General features: G+C 39.1%; 1 long non-coding RNA gene across 1 annotated transcript in view; it reads left to right on the forward strand.

The window, feature by feature from the left end:
• The window catches only part of LOC147323503 (uncharacterized), a 64,341-nt gene that overhangs the window by 1,479 nt on the left and 42,085 nt on the right, over positions 1–20,777 (forward strand). Inside the window, exon 2 of the long non-coding RNA XR_015130750.1 lies at positions 5,010–5,142. This is a non-coding gene — a long non-coding RNA (uncharacterized LOC147323503). The remainder of the gene's footprint in view (positions 1–5,009; positions 5,143–20,777) is intronic.

The raw sequence follows: 20,777 nt of genomic DNA on the forward strand, positions 1-20,777 counted from the left end.
GACAGAATAAATGTCCCGGTAAGTAATATTAAGTTTGTTGAGTTTAGTAAACTTCGGTGAAATTAGAATACCAAGGAAAAAAATAACACTTAAAGAATTATTGCAGCTGTGGAATATTTCAGACAGTATGCTACTGAGGGCAGCTAACATAAGAGTTATGAGTTATAAGATATAATCTAAGTCGTAACATTGCTGTATGGAGCTGCAAATTTGGTTGCAGGTTAACATCGCTGGACTGGCCATCGGGCTTATTTGACTTATTTTTTATTTTTTTTGTAATGGCATGAACAATGAGAGGTGGTGGATTGGCCAGATGCAGGTCGATGTGTAGCAATAACTCCGTTGTTTGGTGGTGGCTATGGCGGGGCTTCCACAGAGGCAACAGGTGGATGAGGGAAGGGGAGGCAGGAGGAGAGACCCGAAGCAGCCGCCAGTCCGAGTGTCAGGTGAACTGAACTTCAGGTAAGAAGTTATGACCTGCAGTCTATCTGGGTCAGATATAAACTAAGTTTAGGTGGAGTTTATTTTAGTTGTGCTGACTTTTTACCGTCAGTTGCAATAACTCATACTGCGTTCTAGCCAGCTTGGAGTTTTTAGGTGGGTGGGTGCTATGATGTTACTGATAGTGAACTTTATTTTATTCATAATGTTAGTAGAGTTGCCAACGGCTCCTTAAAAAAATGGAATGGTCCCTCATTCAGAGAAAATATTACACGTTTCGTATTGAGCTGAGAAGAGACACAGTTTGTCCCGAACTTCAGCTAGAATGGAAAAAGACACAAAGCTGGATTTATTCTGTCGTTATGCGGCACAGCTGCTTCTTCTCTCATTCTTTCCCCCTCCCTCTCCTGTTGCTACTTCAATCATGAAACTGATCAATGATCAGCTGATCAGCTTTTCTCTCTTGTTTATCGTCCACTTTGCGCCAGAAAGAGGAAACCAGCGGATGTCGCGCTAAACAACAGCAGCACGTTTAAGCTTGATCAGCTGTTGTTAGAATGTATTTAATATTAATTTCTAGTATCAGCTGATGTTTGCTGGAGCCACAGCTGTAAAGCTGCTGGTCATGATGTCAGTTTGGATATGTGGTGAGAGGGAAACATGAAACCAGGAGATGTCCTTACTGAATCATCAGAGCTGAACAGGTGATGGAGAAACAGGTTTACCTTTTAGGTGACATGAATGAGTTGAAGGGAAGTTATGAACTGTTTCTGAGAGACAAATAACACCAGGATCCTTTTCTAAGTAGCTGACAGCTGGTAACTGTGCAGGGGCGGGTCTAGCAAAGTGTTGCCAGGGGGGCAGGTAGGGCATTAACAGGGAGAGGGGGGCACAAAGAAATACTTTTCTTTCTTATTCTCATTTAAAATATCTAGCTTTTATTAAATAATTATCTAAATCTTACAACCAAAGTTTTTATCTGACGTAAAATGTATAGAAATCATACATATACCAACAAGACTGTACATCACTGTCACAACAACGTTTGTTTTCATTCAAAGGCTTTATGGCTTTAATACCTGGGGGGTCGGTCTGTAGTCAAAATGCCCGATTTTCTGTCCCAGTCCAGCCCTGCAGGTTATACTGGCAGTGTCACCATGCCAGCTGACTGTATTTCATCATCAGCCAGTGTTGTTCTTTATCAATATTACCACAGTTTACCATAAGGCAGCATAGAAAGTATTTACTTGCTTTCAGGTTTTATTCAAATGTTAGTCTTTTCAGTTGTTTCTCCACTTTTTTCCTGTTTCAAAATCAAACACCAGTTTGTGAGAAGATTATCTTCTTTTTTTAACAGGCAGAGAAAGTTTTGCATTGGCATTGGCTAATTTGTCAATTGTTTGTTACAAATGTTCGTATTTTAATATTCAAAAATGTTTTTGCCCAAAACATATGTGCACTACATGTCAGTAAAAATACTATGCAAATATTGCTGTCCTTGAATGCTGAGTAAACACTGACAAAGCACTGATTGTATCTCTTGTACTTTATCAACGCAGTATCTAAAAACTTTGCACCGTAGTGGTTAAAATCTCATTCTAATAAGAGTTAAAAGTGCATTTGGTTATTAGGTTTATAGGATTATTGAATTATGGTTAATGGTTGGTAGAATTTTTTTTTTAAAACATTATCTGCCAATTAAATCTGCCACCCTTCTCCAAATCTGTGCCCCTACCTGGCCCCCCCAACAAAAATTTTCTAGACACGCCACTGCTTTCAGGACTTCTCTGTTTCCATTATTTGATCTTGACTTTGTCGGAAGCCGCCATACAAAATCCCTTTAACCTGAGAGTGAAGCAGCTAAACGCAATCCAGTCACCATTAATTGTATTATTTACACCTGTGCCGTTCCAACTGTGCCATGTCAAGATGTTTTCACTGGAACAGACCAATTAAAGCTGTCATCTTCTCTTATATTTGTCTCTGATTTTTCTGTGTAAGGGAAATCTGGAAACACAAACTAATCCCGCTTTCATACTAGTATAATCAGGAATTACTTTCATCCTTATGTTTTCTCTGACACTGACAGAAATGACAGGAACCATTCATTTACAATAATCCAGATTCTTATTATTTGCTTCCTTCTGCAAACAGACAAATTAGCCACAGTATACAATTTTTATTGATTGTCTTGTTTTTACAGTACATTAAAATGACAAAGATCCAGTCTTTGTTTTCCTTTTGCTGAAGGATCTGGAGACAATCATATCCTTGGCGCAAACGATTTCCTGGTAAGGAAGTATCACTCAGAAAAAATAAAAAAAAGAATTCACTACTGTAGCAACACACATCCATCCTTCTACACATACATCTAGTGGCATGAACATTACCCAAATTCTAAATGCTCACTGTAAGGAGTGATTAAAAACAAGTAAATATGTATACAAATCAGCAATCCTAGAAAGTAAAACAAGTTTTAAAACAACAGATGATGTCTGTAAAAAGTTGAGTTACTTAATTAATTGTTCTTTAAATTAATGTTTGTAAAAGAAACAATATCACTGTTATTGCAATTTGAGCCTCATTAGCCTGTAACAGACATTTACTCTATGAATTCACAATGTTTTACACTGTACTTTTATGCATGCGTCTGTTGACATTATACTAATGTTTCCCATTTGTGCTCTATCCCCAAAGCATTGAGTTAAATACTTAAGCTAAATCACGTATGAATTGGGAAGAACAAGTGAAAAAATCCACTCACAGCATCAGTCAACTGAGTAATAAAAGTTCATTTAAATGTATCCAGGAATATTTGTAGTTATTTACTTGAATGCAGAATATTATTTTCATCTGCAGCGTGAATGAAAACCAGATCCTGCTCAAGAAATCAGAAATTGGTTTAGGATACTTTTCAGCCCTCTGTTAATTAAATGAAGTTCATATGAGGTGAAGAGAGAATTACTGTAGCTGTTCAGATGGGACCAATACTGTGTCAGAGATTTTGTTCATTTTCATATTTTTAATTAACAGGCCTTTTCCCTTCGTCTTCTTTCATTTATTTGATGTAGTTTATCTCCTCCAACCATTCATATACAACCTTATTGGATCCTGGGACTTAAGGATCCATCTTTTGGCCACCAGAGAAGCATAACTAATGACAACATTAAAGTGCCTTTGTGAGCGTAGCCATCAAAATGTCGATCAACCAAGCAGGAAATAATGTTGGATTTAAAAATTCAGCATGAATAAACATGTATGTTAGAATCTGCGCGGCTCATTTTAGGAAGAGTTTGAAGGTGTTGATGTACTTGTGAAACATCCCGATGAAATCACCAGGTCTTCAGAGTTCATATGTGTGGCATGGATGTGAGACTAATGGAAAAAAAAGACTGTAGTGTGGAGAATCAAGCTAGGCACTGTTGAATTTTCAGCCTTTGAGCGGAGTGAATGACGGTGCCACACAAGACGTCTTCAGTGCACCATCCAATTGAAGCGACATTTGAAGCTTTCCTTGGACTCAGACCTGTCAGACCCATTAGCATCTGCTTAATTGCTGCACTCCTTGCTGCAGACTGGACAGGAAGCACATGGTCATCTAGTTAGAACTCACATAGTTTATCTCTTCATTAAGACATTTTTGCCATTTTCTTCAATGAATAGAGCATCCCGGCGAGCGTGACTCACAGCGATTTACTACTTGCCTGGAGAATGTGGGCTGTTAGTGTTTGGGATTAGATTTATACAGTCAGCATTTGTGGTGCTGTGTTGTAAAATGAGTGATTGTGGCAAACTATATATAGTTTAGATTTAGATTTTAAGGACAACAGTTTTGCACTAGATTAATTATATTTGTTATAGTCCAGCTAAAAAATGTGCAAATTGTTTTGCTTCATACAATGCAAATGTAAAAATTTTTGTTGTGTGGTTGGAGAAACTGATCAAACATGGGAACTACTATTAAGACTGAAACAGTAAATAAATAGTAAATGAGTATAAAATCTAAATATAACAGATAATGAGAATAAATATTCGTTGTATCAGTGACCTCTGCTGTAACTAAATACTGTAAATGTTGTAAGGGATCTTTGTTGCAGGCTTTGTCTTTCTGATTGGTAATTCGTGCAACCTACCAGTCAAGTTCATCTGACTTAACCCAGCAACTCTTCCATCTGAGCTCAAATTCAGCTTTATAACCACTCATCAAAGCCCACATGTGCTCAGAAACAGTGAACCTGACATTGTCAGTATGTTTGTTCTTTCTTCTTCTTCTTCTTTATTTATATATATGAAGTTCACTACTTTCCTGCACACTATCAGCTAAATCTAACCGATAAGAAAGCCACTTCTTGGGCTTTACATGTGATATTTATCCCACCTATCCCTCTCTTTGGACTGAGGCCTTTTTTTAAAGCTTCGCTCAATTTGGCTGCACTATAAACACACTGATTTACCTAATAGAGAATACAGTATGCATGATGAGGATTCATCTTGGCAGGAGCATTTTGCCCTCTGACTAATCTGAGCTGCTAAATTGTAAGTAACTGTGTTGAACTTGTGTCCTTCAGGCAACAGAGATCAGAGTTCAGCATTCTGGCGTAATCACAGGTCACATCTTGTTATGCCTAGTGGACGCTGAAAGATGCTGGAGGCTCGCTCATCTTTTCTTGTGGAGGGAGACAAAGATCTGACTTTAAAAAGGTAACTTAAATACACTTCACAAAGGTTAGAGATTTGAATTGTGCAGACCACCAGCGTGTGTGTAATTTGTACAGAATTGAGTGAATATGATAATTTGTAGCTTGATATTGTCAACACGTTGGAAGGAATAATTAGATTAATGCTACATGGACTATTTTTTAAAAAAAGAGAGCAAAATATCACCATGGCATCTCACAGTGCTTGCATCCTCTGTCTCATTTCTCTTGCCTTGCTTCATTCTCTATAAAGGAGGCTCTTAGCATTATTTGACAAATGGAGCACAAACAGCAAAATATGTGTTTAGTACATGCCTCGGCCCGTAGATTAATGACATTAACGAAGTTTCCATTAGCACAGCGATCAGGGGAGACAGAGGCGTCCATGCGTAAATCCACATGACTGAATCACTGATAAAAGAAAATGAAACACATCTCTATGGGCCAAGAGGGGCCAAGAAACGCCACTCCAAATTAGTGTGCGGCCCAATTTGTTGTTACTTCATTAACCAACCAGCATCTGTAGGAGTAGGGGAGGGAAGTTGTGACCCATCTCTCCTAAAAATTCCCTTTGTCGGGCCTCTTAGATTAAAAAAAAAAAAAAATCCAAGAGTAGGACTGAAGGAAACGTATGCTAGAAAGGAGATTAGGTTTTCATATCTCTGTCCTTAAAGTATCAAATTTAAGATGAGGAGATATTGTTGCCATCTAGGATTGACGAAAACAATTACTCTTGGACAAGGCAATAAATTACTTTAACACAAAATTATCTAGTTGATATGATTATAAATGCCAATATATATATTTTAATAGTTTTAAAGTATTAAAGTTTAGCTGTAAAAATCTCTTTAGCAACTGAATTTGAACATAAAATACTTAAACTTTTCTAGTCTAATATTTAAGTGAAGACAGCGTGTCATTAATAAATGAAAGAATATGGCTTCAAGTAGTAAAAGAGGATAGGAAATTTTTTTTATATAAGCACTATTAATAGATTGATTTGCAAACAATATTCATAATGAGCTGCTAAGAAAATACTGGATGAATGCTGTAAGATTAAAGTCACAGCACACCAGGCCTGTAGTGCATCAGTGGAGGTTCAGCTCTTATCTGCTGATGGAAACTGGCTGTCTGGGATGGGTAGTTCCTTATCTTCCATGGCCCAATAATATCCACGGGGGACCAACACTGTTTGGCACCCTGAAATCCTTTTTTCTACACCGGATGGGAAATCAGCCTGGGTGGATCATGGGGGCTTGAGACATGGAGGCCATATGGCTCAGTTTTATTCTCAGTGGAGTACAGGAGTTTGGGGTTCCCAGCTTCTAAATGTACACAGGAGACTTTGACAATATGTGCGGCGACAAAGACATTGTGACATTTTCTGTTTGTCGTTTAGCCATTACTGGCATATCACTGTGGTTGCAGTTTTCAGAACTGTTGAGGTCTATTTAACTCCATCTGTTGATGTGAATGTATAATACGCATACACAGACTAAAAATATCAGTGCGTGTTTTGAACTTTTAAACTGCCAGTCTTGCTAAGGTAAATTTAATTTTCAAGAAAGCCCAGAGAACAAAGGAAGACATCAGTCAGACATTAAATGAAACCACTCACTCACCTGTGTACAATAAAAAATAACCATACTCATTAAATTCCAAGTCCGACAACCAGCAATTAACACAGCCAATTACTATGAAACCTCATGGAGAAAACCTTCCACAACTGGATGAAAAATCTAGGTTTAGACTTCTGGGATCCTTATACAATTAAAAGGACGATACCCGTGTCGACTTTATCTCATAATATTTCACTGCATAAATATGGATTGTTTAGGTTTAGGTAAATACTGTATTATGTACTGTACTTATGAGATTGTAGTTTAATGATGAATCTTTTTTTATAACCTATATTTCACCAGGAAAGCATCACTGAGATTTAAAAATGTATTTTTTTTTGACTGATCCTGACCAAATAGGTGGCAAAAACAGTGAATCAAAGAGACACAACTAATATTTTACAAGTAATAAATAATAAGACTGTAAGATAATACCAAGAAGCAAGTAAATAATTAAGTAATAATAATAATTAAGTTAATCAAGTAAGTACTGTACCTTTTAAGAAGAATGTTTCATCCCTTAAAAGTCAATTTTCGTACTATGAAATTAATTTATTTAGAAGTGCAAGACTTATGTCTTTGCCGGATGTTTTTTATGTTCATTTTGAAGAATAATAAGTTTCCTCCCCCAAAATTCCCAACAAAATAGCTCAAAAATTGCTTGACCTTTTAGTATAAGTTGAAAGTTAAATATGAAAACAAAGCTAAAGAACAGCTCCATCCTTAAGGCTTGACTGACAGGTCTAAAAAAGGGAAAGGGTGCACTACTGTTTCTGGCCAGCTGAGGACATGCTTTCCTTAGACTGGAAAAAGGGGAACATTTAGCTTCAAGTATTCTCATACATCCACTGTAATCCAGCATTTAGTTGCAGTAAGAAGTAGCTTTACTACACAACCGTCCAACAAAATGTTGTTTAGGATCCACAAAGTGCAAGTAATAACAAAAACAAATAATGCTGAATAAAACGTCTTGGGATGCTAAAGTAGGATGGGACGATACAAACTAAAACAAAGCAAAGTATAGATTAGACAGTTTGAATTTATGTGGCAAAAGTAGCTATAACATGACATATACCAGAATGAATCTGGTTATGTAGTAAACATGCATGTAATAGAGTAAAAAGGATTTTTAAAAATGTGGATGTTTAGAATAAGAATAGACAATCGCTGCCACTGTTGGTCACTTTATAATTAAAAAATTGACTTTTACATGCTTTTTAATATTTTGCCCCCGAGCCCATTAGTGGAGTACATGCAGACAGGAATTTGACCCCACTTTCTGAAGCAACCAAGTTTTCCCACGCAGGTGTAAGCCACAGTGAGGTGAACCTACCACAGCACAATATGTTTAGGACGCAGCCTGAGAGACCTCCATCGAACATCTTTATGAAGTAGATTGAGGACAATTTTCCTGCTGAAAGGTGGTCTACCTGGACGGCCAGGACTGCCTGCCAGCTGCATGTCATTTCTATCAAATGTGGCCTGGGTCTGTCAATTAAGAAAACACAGGGCAATCTGTGGCTGCTGAAAGAGATCCCCTTGGCCTGCTCCCAGGCTGAGAGACGGCCTTTTGTTCCCAGGCATGTCTCACATACTTTTAGAGCCCAGATAAGCTCAGGCTTCATGAAGCCCTGCTTTATATTTGCCCACTGTAATGTCTCTGTGGGGTCAGGGAATATGGGGAAGCACTGTCTGCGAAACGGTAATATCCCCCCTCCCACACACACATTATAGGGTCAGGAATAGAAGCCACAGGTTAGGTGGTCCAGAGGCCTGGCCAGGGGACTTTTTTTGCTGAATGATCCCCTCCACCCATGTGCCCACCCTTGATCCGTTCCTGCCTCTCATACCAGAGACATAAACTGCACAACAAGCAGGCAGCTTTAGCCGTTTCCTGAAATCGGATAAACAGGTACTCTATGCTGAGATCTGCCAGCGTGGGGGGAAGGGAATTTGTTTTAGTACCAGCCGGACCACCCACAGACAAGAAAACAGGTACATCAAGGTGACTTGAAATATAAGAAGAGGGCAAAGGGAGGTTTGAGCCAGCAGGTTGAAGGTTGAGAGGGGGCCTGGACTGCTCGATGACTTAGTGTTACTGTGGTTTATCAAAAAGTAAGTCCTTAAAAAAAGGAAGAAAAATACTAAATATTCTTCTTTGACAATATGCTCACACATGAATCACATTGACCAGGCCTGCGTCGAACAAAAGTTTAGATCATGTATGAATTTCGTCAACTGAGCTCTATCTGCGGACAAGATGATTTTAATTTTCAAGGTTTTATTTGATGGTTTTATTTAGGCTGGGATTATTTCTGACTCTAACTTGATTGTATTAGCTTTGTTTCTGCCTGTAACTGTAGCGACATACATCCATATTCGGAGTGACCAGCAGAATTGAACCTTCATTTTCACTGTTCAGGGCTTTCCTTTTCTTCATTTTTTTCGGTGGGGGTGAGGTGGGCTTGTGGGTAATAGGGATGTTTCTCAGTAAGCTTTGTATATATCTAGAAATAAATTGAACTCGATTCAGAAACAAGCTGCTTTTTGCAATCACTCTAAAAATACTTTTTTGAGTGAAATACAAGACATAATAAGATGCAATAACCACTTCATGTATCCTAATATATATGAAAAACAATCTAACATGATAACCCTCTTTGGTTAAATCACATTAGGATGTTGTATTAGAGCCTTAAGTAGCAAGTGAAGTCCCATCATGGAGCTTCAAGCTGAGTGTTTTGGCCTTTTTAGTCTGGGTGTTTTGAAACTGGACAAACGATGGGTGGATCTGACTGATAAACTGAGAAACAGTGCGGGCTCATATAGTAGCCACTGATTTATCATAACCTGCTTTGTAATTCTTTCTGACTCAGATAAAGAGCAAAAGTTACAAAACTGACACTATGTTGTGTTAGATAGTGTAAAACCAGAGACTGAGATGATAAATTCAAAATGGTAAGCGTAAAAAGACCTCAATCTTATTCAGCATCTTCAGTCTGAACTGGGACATTGACTAAGAGCCAGACATCAGTAACAGACCTTGCTGAAACCCTTGTAGCTTAGTGAGTGAAAAATATCTGCAGCCTGTTTCCAAAATCTTCTTAATCCAAGTTTAACAAGTTTACCAATCAAATATGGGTTTAATATCAGCCCTCTTCCACACTGGTGACCTGTCCAGGGTGCACCATGTCCCTCACCGGGTGACAGCTAGGATAGGCTCTAGACCACCACAATCATAAATTGGATAAGCAGAGGAAAAGGAATGGATGGATCTCAGTGTAATATTAAGATGTCCACATACTTTTGGTCATGTAGCATTTGTTAGAGGTGTTAGACACTGTTATTTGCATTGCTTCTTATGTTTTTTTCTTTTAAATGTTAATAGCCGACATGGTGATTTCCTTCATCATTGTCAGCAAATTGCCCATGCAGGAGTGAAGTATTTAACGTCCAGTAGGGGTGTGGTTCCATTAGATAGCTTTAAGACCATGCTGAGTGCTCTTGAAAATTAGTTTTTTGGCAACTTCCTAGGATGCACAGCCTCCCAGCAAGCCACCAAGGCTTTGTCAAGACTGTGCTGGTTTAAGCTTGCAGCTTTTCAAGGCTCCCATTATGCCTGACTCAGTCGGGCAGAAAGCGAAAGAGCCTTTTCTGCAGTCATGTGGGCATACTGGCATTATACACAGTTCAGTATTAGATATTTGTGAGTCATATAAACAGAAGGGAGGGCACTGAGGCTTCGTAAAGAAAAAAAAAAAACTTTATAATTGGGGAGTTATATAAGTGCCTAAATCCTCCTCCAGGGATTTAATTTTTCCCCCATTGTGTGTTTTCAAAAGCAGGAAGACCTCACAGCAGCGGTGACAAATCCTCTGACACAGAAATCACTGTGGTACAGTTTAAGGACTGTAAATGAAGTCTTTGAGTCTTCAGGTGAGGGATATTTAACTGTCTCATAGTCTTCATTTAAAATGTTGCACTATATACCTATAACTAGTTACTTTTGCTACTTTTTTCTTTGTATGACAATTAAGAAAATGGAATTATAACAAGCTGAGAAGCAATGCCAAGAAAAAGATTGGAGACAATGTAAGTGTCACATTTGATGGATTGGATATATTTAGATCATTTTCATAACCCGCCTTCAAATATATATTTACCCTCTCCTGAAATCACTCCAGTTTTTGAGTCTACTTTTAGACATTCAAGTCTATTTAGCCTCATGCACCCTTGTGTAGATTTGTTATGGTTCTTTTCTTCCTTCTGTAGCCTCCCCCAATTATAAGCTGTATAGATTTCCCAATGGTGAGTCCCTGTCCTCTCTACACGTCTACAGTCTGCATGTGTATCAGTGTGTTGGGTCCGTGTGTGTGTGTGTGTGCGCGTGCACGTGCATGCGCAGCTCCCTGTTGGCCCAGATGCTGGGGTGTGTACAGTGTGTAAATCTGGGGCTAGTCGGGTCACTCAGGCATGACCTGGACTATGTCGAGGCTTGTCTTCTGAGTGCCTCCAGCAGTGTTCCCCTCCTCAGTTCTGACCAGCCAGCCTCACAAACAAGGATTTAGGTCATCTTGACCCCCCTTGCATCACCCGTGAGTTTGTTAACGTGGCTGGGAGTCACTGCCTCTGATGGTCTGTGGTTGCAGAGTTCAAGATACAAAAAGCGTTTGCCTTGTGCTTTCTACACCAGAGCATATGCATTAGGTGGTTTCAGTTATTTTTTTGCTCAGCTGCCTTAGTTTTTTTCTTCAGGAAATCCAAAAATTTGGTACAGCGCCAACAAAATTTGTTACATGTGACGTCTCTTGCTGTAACAGAATCGGGCTGTTTGTAAGACAACACATACTCTGTGATCTGAAATGACCTAGTGTGTGCCTAGTGTGCTACTGACATAATCTCTTATGAGCCCTAATAACAGACAAAGTTACAGTGCTTAACAATTTTATTAGACCACCTGCAAAAAGAAGCAGAAATATTCTAGAAATAAAAAAACCTGTTGATAACTAAAGTAATATTGGTATTTATCAGGCAAAAATAAAATAAATTCACTTTTTTTTTTTAAACCAAAATTTGAACTGTATACATATAGATAGATAGAAGTAAATAACTCTAATTTGGCATCCTGATCAGAAAATAATAATGCATTTTACTATTTTTTCTACTTTTTGGTCAGAAAGCAATTTTTAGCATTAAAAATATCATTTTGTCTAAAGATATTACTGGTGGATTAACCATTACAGAAACATAAGTTATTCTGGTAATTACCAATACTGTTTATTCAGGGCAGCTGTGGCATAAAACTTACATTTTTTGGTGGTCTAATAAATTTGTTAAGCACTGTATTTTTGCAATGAGTCTGGACTGACTGTTGATGTTATCTTAGATTATATGGGAGAAGCAGCCTCTTTCTTATGCTGGTCCTGGCTGGTCTGTAGCACTGTTAGCAGTGTGTCCCCCCCCCCTTCACAGTAGCAGAAGTGAATAAAAAATAAAAAAGTTCTTGTGTTTTATCACCTGTGTGCTGCTTTGTGCTAGGATACCATTATTATATGGTAGCAACACATGTTATACTTTGTGTGGATTTTGGTCTTCTTTTCACCCTCTCACTCCTACAAATACCAACACACCACTTCACCTAAGGGAGTGCAAAGGCCTGTCCTGGAACAGGCGTATCACTAACATTTACATGGTGCCTCTGAAATCAGATTATGTATGGGTTCAATTGACTTAATGGATTTGAAGAGACTAGATCCTATTAATGAATAGGCTGCCCTACGGCACTGCCCCAACCAATAGCAAGCTAATCTGGCATGCAAATTAAATCCTGCCTCAATATGCCTGCCTGTTTAATGCGATCCATTACACAGTTTCACTTATTTATATATACTATTATAAAAGAATAGGCTCATAAACAAACCGAGGGAGGGGTTTGTTCTATAAATGGTGCTGTGCTGTTTCCCCATGCAGAGCCCCTGGGGCTGGTGGAGGCAGCAGTGATATCATCCATTGACAGTCAGTGAGGCTGTGGCTGCCAGTGTTGTAGAAAATATGGAATTACACCCACAGCTACCTTAACCTGTAAATGATCAGTCCACCTTTAACCACCAGTTCATTTCATTTCACAATATGTTTTCCTTTCAGTATAGTCTTTTATTACTGAATTTGCTGTGATTTACACAGCAGGACGTGGAGCTTTTTTCTTATTGGGCTTATATAACACATCATGAGAATATGTTTAGGGTGAGATCTGATCTGTTTCAGATTTGATTATATTTGAAGCATTTAACCCCCTGCGTCTTCTTTTCAGTTTAAATTCCCACTTTCAGTCTTTCAGCTGCTGCACTCGGGTAAATGATTTGACGGCTGCGGTGTGTATTCAGAGTCGTAATCTGGCACATGATCACACTGATGGCTGAGCAGGACATCTGCTAAGGAACTCCAGCATTTCTAGCCTCTTTGCTTGGCTTTTCATGCCTGGTTACCTTAAAGCCCACTTTGTTAGTGTTGGAGGGAATAGGGGTCAGGGGGAGGCCAGATATAACCTGACCCTTACTGAAATATTACAGCCATGTTTACTTCAGTCTCCAGCCGGGAAAAGAGCCTCTAAAGCTGAAAGGCGTTGGGAGGAAAGACAAGGGAGAAAGTGACAAACTAATGAGGCTGTTTTCCTCTGATGATGTTAAATCATTACTCTGCTGGTATTATTTCGGTCAATCCCTGCATCGTATTGCTTAAACATGTTCCACAGCAGCCTGTAGTCATATGTAACTCTGGCCTTATTGAGGATCAAAGTCTGATTCAATCTGGTTCAACCACCTTCTGAGCATACTTCAGCACAACTGGCTTTTTGAGCAAAATTGAATAAGACGTGAATTGAATATTTGCTGTTTTTCTGACACGTGTTCCTTCACAAATATAAATAAATAAAGCCTTCCCAATGCAGGTATGCTCGAGTGTGTGCACCTCATTTCAAGCACAATTAACTTGAAATGGAGTGCTGCAGGATCAATAGTCCCCATTTGATCCAGGGGGGTCTGTCACTCCATGGAAATGGCACACATATGGTAATACAGCCAGCTTAACAACAACTTGGAGGATTTACTATTGCCGTTTTCAGGCCAACATGAATAACAAACAGTGGGCCACTCTTGGGACCCATCTTCTTTTATTCCAGCTTCAATTAATCTTAAAGAGAGATACGATTTAAAGCTAATGAACAGGGGTAAAACTAATGCATTTTGATAACAAGAGGTGAAAGCATCAGATTGTCCGTAATATTCAGAACCAAAGGAGTCATGGTGCACAATTCACTGCTATAGGCAGCCTGGCTTTAGTAGTTTGCCTCAGAACACAGCATATAAAGATAAATGAAGACTGAATGACCCTGATGTAGCCCTGTTCCTTCATCATATAAATAACAAAAAGCAAAGCGAATAAAGCAGACTGTGCTGGGACCAATTCCCCAATGGGTGCTTATATGAAATGCAACTTTGAGGCGATCTCCCTGCTCAGAATGTAGCATTTATTTGCAGGACTCTGTTTCAATTTAAAGGGAATGGCAGCTGAAGGAGGCACAGGGGACAGTGTCTCATCACCGCCACTTACCTCTCTTATAGGCCTGCAGCCGAGGAGGAAAACCTCAGCAGGCAGCTCCACTTAAACAGTGAAGACCTCCACCAGTCAATGTAATGTGTACAGCTCTGATAGCCCCCGTATTCTCAATCCTGCTTCACTGTGTGGGTGTTTGTGTTTTCTAATGCTTAATAGAGCTAATTATTTTATATATTTGGTCTTTGACCACACCAAGAACCTAATATTTTACTTTCACTTTTACTATTCTGTAACAGATATTTGCTTTAATGTCACACGTTAAATAAGAGGACTGTTAAATACTATTAGGATACAGTCAGCAGCTAATTATCTTAGCTAAGCACAAACAATGAATACAGGGTGAAATAGTGTGCCTAGCTTCTTCTAACAGCCTACCAGTAGCTTTATAGCCCACTGATTAACATTTTATATGTGGTTGTTATACTCTAAACAGAGCCAAGCTAGCATTTTCCCCCAGTTCTCACTGTGTGACACTAAGCTAACTATACTTCTTATTATATACTAATATAAAATTACAATAACCCAAGTGTATTGCCGGAATAAAACACTAATAAAATGACTAAGTATGCAAATTTAGTCCTATTCAGACTCCTTGGGTTTGCGGTTAGGATCTTAGAAATCAGTGTTTTCAGTATTTTCATTCATTATCATCAGCTTTATTGTTCTTTTGAAACAATAAACCGCAAGGATTAGCTACAACATATCCTTCTTCTAACATGAATAAAGAAGATCAGCACATTGTGCTATGGTGAAATGTGATTACAGGGTAAAATGACCTTAAAATGTCATCTAATGGCAAGGTAATTTTTTCACAGAGATATAACACAAGTTCCATACTATAGGTCACATATTCCGATACTGAAAACACAATTAATTATCTTGTATTTTCACCGCAGGAATCACTGAGGAACCAGACTAACGAAAACAGTGTGACTTCCTGCCCAAGGACGTTCCTGGGCCTGCTCTTGAAAAGACAGCATACGGACGTTACTTGCCCAAAGGGTTAATGTTGATGAAAAACAAGCAAACATGTCCATAAATAGGTGCTTTCCCTGGAAGAAAGACTTTATATGCTACAAGCTCATTTTAAAATCAGCTGAATGTTTCACACAATGGTCGAACATACAGTGCTGACGACGGGGGGTAAATTAGAGCTCGGAGATGAATTATCAAACAATTTAAAAAAAAGTGAGGCTGAGCCAAAGGGAAACAGAGCACAGATGATATCGGCAATAGATGGAGATGCGCTTGTCTTTCTGGGTTAAGTCAGTTTATCTTCTGATTTGTTTTATTCTCTAGTTTGTTTGTTTTTTGTTTTTTTTAGGGAGGAGGGTGGGGGGTTGCTATAACAAACCATATCATGGGGTGTTAAAAGTCCAAACCATGGGGAAATCAAAGCTTACTTCATAATCTATTTTTTGGCAATCAGCAAATCAAATATAAAGTCACATGAGCTGACAGCAAGACCAATAAAACGGCAAAGGATGTGTCCATCCCCACCCCCATTTGTGCTCCAGCCTGCCCTCTGTGTTCCAGCGATACTCATTTTGATTTCAATTAAAGATCCTGAGTGTGACTCTCGGAGAGAAATTGCCTGCCTTTAATTAGGTAGTCTAAGTTCATGGAAGCAATTGTTGTTTCTCCACCACTTTCAATTTGATGAGCCAAGGACTTCCATTTTATAGCTATGAATGAATATAGTTTCATACCCCTCAGGTTCCTTGTCCTGCTAACTGTTTTGCAACCAAACAGCGAATATTACTTGTGTGTTTGTCATTAGTCGCTGGGGGTATGGTGCTGTGGGAATCAATGTGTGTGCATTGTGCGTCTGCATGCTCTGGACTGCAGGTGGGCTGCTCCATCTGTGATGAAGAGGTCAGTAGCTGGCTAGGACCACATGGTGCTGCCAGGCCGCTGCCCGCTGGTCAATAATCTATTACAGGATATCCCTCCTCCTCCTCTATGTGACTAATGCACTTCACAGAGATGGTCTTCCAGAGGTTAATGCTGCTCAGCTGACCCTGGTCCCCTCTGACAAACACTGTCAATGCTTGATTCAGAAAAGCTCTTTCTCAACCGAATATCAGATTGGCCTCTTGTGGAGGTGGCATGAATATGTTTAAGGATTCATGTTTGAGCTCTCAAGTCTAGTGGGCACTTTTTATATAAAGTGCAGTACAGTGTAATTTTCTTCACATACATAAAGTGGATATCTGATTATGAACCTTAATTCTTTCTGCTTAAGTTCTGTTGGTGTGATTGGCATGTTCATGAACTAATGTAAGGCATGAGAAATGAAGATTAACTCTAACTTTATAGAAGAAATTCTTCCAGTTTTCCAGAGGTGAACTAAGTCTTTGGCTCTTGTGTTGGCTCTGTAAACCTGCGCATTTGATCCTAAGTCAAACTGATTATCATATCATTTAAAAATACATGTTTTGAGACCATTGGGTGAAGGACTGCAGATTCCTGAAACTCCACAAACACATGGCTAAAATATTCACCCTGCGTGAATTTGTCAAAGTGATGTAGCTGCTACATGAACGTAAACATGTCTTTTAGTTTAATATCTGCTGTAAGACCTTTTTGCGTAAGGTTTTCAGCACATACACGTCAGCAGATGTTTAACGTGGGTGATGGTTGTCTTCACTCTGTGATCTTGTGAAGCTGAACCACTGATCAGCTGGACCGAGTCATGTGAGTTGGCGTGGTAACAATTTGCTCTTTCACCACAATAACTCCTTGGACGAGACCACAACCCCTACAGTATATGCAACACATGTAAATCCACTGAAACTGTAGCTAAAAGTCAGCGCTTTAACCTCACGGTTTGTGTGTCATTTCAAATGTAGCATGCTGGTATATGGAGGCGACACAAGGAAAATGATATCACTGTCCTGATTTCACTGTAACTGTCAAGTATTACGTTACTGCACTCAGCTGTGACTGTGGTTTGGGGTTGCAAGGGTGAAAGTATCTCAGCAGAAGATGAGATAGGCAGATCTCTTTATAGGATCCTGATTGGTAAGAAGATCATGTTATTCTCACACCCCTCAGTTCCAACCAATTTGCCACAAATTTTATCTTGCAGGCACTCAAGCATTGCTGGTGGCTTTGTTCCTACTTTTTCTTTTTCCCTTGTCAGCTCCTTTAGTATTTTTTTTTCTCTGGCTCTGAAAAAGATTAAATGTTTATCACGTGTGATTTCCACCCAAATCTATCCTTTTTTTAAACAAACGAGCAAAAAAAAAGTTACAGTTTGTTCTTCCATCTCATTTGCATAGAGTGATATTTGAGCTGCCATTATGAGTCTCATAAATGAATTGGATTGTGAACACTGTGGAGTCGCAGTGTATTCTTTGTTAATCCATAACATTATGGTGATGTCTCTTTGTTTCACTGTTCTGTTTTAATAAATCACCTGCTGCCTCTCCAAGATGCTGTCATTTGAAATTCTAGCAGCGGGTCTCGTCTGAGTCCGATGAGGACTACAGGCAGACCTCACGTCTGCGTGTGGAGCAGAAGGAAATTAGCCGCACCTGAATGACAAGGCAAAGGCTCCCACCCCCAGAGGGACTGTGATCTACACACAAACTCCCTTTTAATAGACTTACACCTCATTTGGCCTCTAAAGCTTGTTGAAGGGTCCCAGAGGACAGGGAGGTGGGGGGGAGACCCCTCAGAGGTCAGCCCACTGCTCGCTGTAAACCAGCTGCAGTGAAAGGGAGAGCTTGATTAGATGGCCATTCACACCCAGAAGGGGACCGCCATCCGGAGACAATGCCACATTTTCCCTTGCAAAACAACAGGGACATTTTGTCTGGGCTGTCGCGAGCAATATCTGTTACATGGAGGATGTAGAGACAACTGGCTGTTCAAACTATAGCCACTTCTGTTTAAAGAAAAATCACTTTTCCCAGTGGGTTTGGAGGAAGCTGATATTGCCTATTTATCTAGGTTTTACTTATTTAGCTAATATGCTGTATTCAACATGTCATCCTGGTGGTAATATGTTACAATCTCTCTCTACTTAGCTCTTTAGTCAAGTTTAATTTAAGATTTAGCGAAGGTATAAAATAAGATATAAAGTAATCATATTAAATTATTTAATAAAAAGGAAGATTAATATCACCTTCATGTCTCACAATACTGCTAGCTAAATTTGGTTAGCAAAGAGACAGAAAACAGCTAGCCTGGTTCCATACATCTCTTTCAGATGAACATACCAGACAAGCAGTTTCTCCCTGTTCAGCCTTTATCTTAAGCTAATTTACTTTTCTAATCTTTCAGGTTCTGTTCTTTATCAACCACAAATGTTTTATTGTTTCCGTCTCCATGATGCTGCAGCCTGCTATGATAGGCTACTATGACAAATAGCCATCCCTTTCATATGTTCAAGCAATAACACTTTAACATTTTTCCCCAACATAGAGGAACATCCTACTGATTTGAGTATGCACTCTTTTACCTTCATAACTGCCTTAATTCTTTATGACATAGATTCAACAAGATGCTGAAAACATTCCTCAGAGTCCATGCTAACATGACAGCATCACGCAGTTGCTGCAGATTGATCTCCCCTTCCACCACATCCCAAAGGTGCTCTACTGCATTGAGATCTGGTGACAGTGGAGCCATTTGAGCACAGTTAACTCTCTGTCATGTTCAAGAAACCAGTTTGAGATGATTTGAGTTTTGTCATTGGGCACATTATCTTGCTTGAAGCAGCTATCAGAGGATAGACTGGTACACTGTGGTCATGAAGGGATGGGCATGGTCAACAACTATACTCAGGTAAGTTACGGCATTTTATCAATGCTTAGTTGCTATTTTTGTCAGTCCCTTAATGTCAGAAATTTTGAAATTGTAGCCCAAACTATTGTCATCCCCTAATTCTGAGTAGCATTGCTAGCTTAACCAAACAGTGACTGAAAAACATCCGTCCGAATACAGCAGTCCTAAATGATGTATATAATGGCATTTTATCAATGCTTAGTTGGTGCTAAGGAGCACAGAAGTGTGGCAATGTCCTTGACACTATTACAACAGCTGTTGATGCAAGGCAGAACAGATCCATGCTTTCTGATTTATGCCAAATTCTAGTCTTGCAATCCAAAAGTCACAGCAGAAATTGAGATTCATCTGACCAGGCAATGTTTTTCCAATCTGCTTTTGTCCAATGATACTTAGCTAGTGTGAATCATAGTCTCAGTTTCCCATTCTAAGCTGACAGGAATGTTCTTCTGTTGCTGTAGCTCACTTGCGTCAAGGCTCGGTGTCTTTAGAGATGCTGTTCTGCACATCTTGGTTAATATGAGCGGTTCTTTGAGTTACTGCTGCCTTCTTATCACCTTGAAATGGCCTGGCCACTCTCCTCTGACCTGTAGCATCTACAAGGCATTTTTTCAGAGAGAACTGCTGCTTCCTTGATATTTTGTCTTTTAAAGATGATTCTCTGTAAACCTTAAAGATGGTTGCTAGTGAACAGCAGATCAGGTGTACCTAACAAAGTTGCTATTTTTGTCAGTCCCTTAATGTCAGAAATTTTGAAATTGTAGCCCAAACTATTGTCATCCCCTAATTCTGAGTAGCATTGCTAGCTTAACCAAACAGTGACTGAAAAACATCCGTCCGAATACAGCAGTCCTAAATGATGTATATAATGTCATTGGTTTTTCGGACTACTAATTTAAAGCCTTGTACCACCGTCTAAAAATCTTCTCATCTTCAAAAAGAAAGCATGTTGCCCCTACCAGAGAAACTAAACAGCAAATTCTAGTGCAACCAACCATTCAGAAAGAAAGAACGACACCCAGCTACCACTAACAGCAGGCACACCCTTAATTATGCTTAAGTTTAATCCTTAGTAGTATTATTTTAAACAAGTCATATACTTTATAGTTCACCACATGTACAGTTGGGATAAACAAGGCAAAATAGATCTCAAAATTGGTGGCATTTCTTCTCTCTCTTAATTTTTCATCCCTGGAATGAATGACCTGTGATTTATGAAACCACCACATCTCCAGACTTTTGCGGGAGGTTTTACAAATGGGTAAATCTGACAAATAAAGCAACAACAAGAGGTTCTAACCAGCCATCAGTACAGTTTGCAACTAGCTGGAAGGAAGAATGTGTGTGTGAAACAGACAGCAGACTATCCAGCTGATAATGTAACCAAAATGTGTTACATATCTTTAAAGACTACAGAAAGTCAAAGAATTCTTTGTTCTTCAAAAATGAATGTCCAGATTGACTATAAAGTGTTAAGACTCATTTGTTTTGATTAAGAGACTTTTGGGAATACGTTCATCAGATTTATTTGAAATGTATGGTACAAATCTCACATCTAAATGTCAGCCAGTTGGGATGGATTCAACCTTGATGCATATTTAAAGAAAAACAC

This window comes from Aulonocara sp. 'chitande type north' Nkhata Bay, linkage group LG8, assembly GCF_057382095.1.
Source record: "Aulonocara sp. 'chitande type north' Nkhata Bay isolate Kocher_YH1m ecotype deep benthic linkage group LG8, A_spYH_male_GT1.1, whole genome shotgun sequence".
Classification (NCBI taxonomy): domain Eukaryota; kingdom Metazoa; phylum Chordata; class Actinopteri; order Cichliformes; family Cichlidae; genus Aulonocara; species Aulonocara sp. 'chitande type north' Nkhata Bay.